A 1,886-nucleotide genomic window follows, 5' to 3' on the forward strand; every position below is an offset into this window, starting at 1 on the left:
GGTGAGAGCCAAAAATAAAAAGGGGGGGGGTGAAGAAATATGTTATTTCAGCTTTCTATGGGCGCTTTTCTGGGAACAAAGAGCAACTCCTATTAAAGAGCTACTCGAAGACTTGTACATATTTCTACTGCTGTGTAGCACTTTTAATAAAACATCTGTTCTTGCTTCTGCTGATGAGTTTACATAATTGTTTGCAGACCAATTTAACCAGCAAGAGCCCCAGATATTCCCCCCTCTGCCTGTTTTCATGGAGGGAGGAGGTTTAGGGGGTGGGGGGTGTGGGAAATGTAAAGATATTTTCTTGGCACGTCTTGGGTTTGGGGAGAAATCGTCAAACTGCCCCAAAATATCAGTGCGTGTGTGTGGAGGGGGGAGGAGGAATAATATCTTGATGTCTGCCCAGTGCACTCCAAACGTGAGGCTGAGGGATGGCGGGGAGGAAAACCGATTTTCATGATGCTTGAATTTGTATTTCCAAGCTGCTTTTATTTTTTTGGGGGGGTTGTTTGAGTTGTTTGTTGTTTTTTGTTTTTTTTTCCTTCCACCCCCTCTTTTTTCTCCCCCTTAAATCTGATTATTTTATATATTTTTTTTGGAACGTGGGGAGAGGATTCTATTTTAAGTTGCTTTACGGCAGCTGGTTTCTGTTCACTATAAATCGACCAGACTTTTAAGACTTGCCCTCTGTTTAGAGAAGTCATAAAACACTTAACTTGCTCGACTCCTCGTCACACGGTTATCACACAGGTCTCTGCTACAACAGCCCCCCGAGCACCTACACAAAATACAGAGTTAAAAAGGGGGGAAAAAAAAAAAAGGATAAAAAAAAGAAAATAAAAATTAAAAGGAAGAATATGGCTTAAAAAAATAAATTAAAAATGCGGATTAAAAAAAATTAAATCGCCAAAAAGTCCTTCCAGAAACTCCTCCAAACTTTAGCAAGGTTGGTGGGGAAAAAAAGAGGGGGTGTCGGGGAATAAAATACCCTCCCATAGGTGCAGGTTCCCAAGTATTTGCCCCAGGCAAGGTCCAACCCCTCCAGCTGTAGCTACTTTTAATTTACTCGCCAAATGACTCCGGGCTTGAAGCGACACAGAAGGTAGAGACAACACGCCAAGAACTGCAGAACCCTCATCCATCCACCTCCTTCCCTCCAAGTCCAGTTGGTGAACCTTTCCCAACCGTTTCATATCTGGCAACAGCTTGACTGGGCACTGGTGGTTTCCAAAGTCACCCTGTCCCTGGAAGCACCGGGAATGGGGTGGGTTGATTTTTTTTGGGGGGGATAAATAAGAAGGGAAATCCAGAAGATTTAGCCCAGGGCTCCAAATATTTCCAAGACATCCCCAAATCTGCCCTGCCTGGGGGTGGGGGGGAAATATAACAATTCATAACATGAATAACCACAAAAACACCCTCCACCCCCCAAAAAAAAAAATCGCATTTCTTCCCTTGTATCTTTATTTTTCCCTTTTTCTTTCTAGAAATCCCTGGGCAGAGAAAGGGGGAGGATTAAAAGAAATAAAAGGGAGGGGGAGAAAAAGCAAATTAAAATTGAAGTTCGCCCGAATGGATATTATTTTTGGGGGAGGGGGGGAATCCCCTTTTTAAACCCAAGCCCCCCAAAAACTCGTCCCCATGGGCAGGGGAACAGGTTGGGCAGGCGGAGGTGGGAGTCAAACTGCTCCCCACTGAGGTCGAAATGGTGGAAAAAAAGGTGCCCCATTCCAACCACCTCCTTTTTGGGTTGGAAACTTTGATTTCCACCAACCCCCCCCCCCTTCTAGTGACACTCAGGGGAAGCCTTAACGTTATAGAAGATGAATACACCAGCTTTTTTTTTTTTTTTTCCACCCTCTTTTTTCTTTTTTTTTTTTGTCATCTCG

The sequence above is a fragment of the Chaetura pelagica genome, unplaced genomic scaffold, assembly GCF_000747805.2.
Source record: "Chaetura pelagica isolate M959 unplaced genomic scaffold, ChaPel_1.0 scaffold1354, whole genome shotgun sequence".
NCBI classification, from domain to species: domain Eukaryota; kingdom Metazoa; phylum Chordata; class Aves; order Apodiformes; family Apodidae; genus Chaetura; species Chaetura pelagica.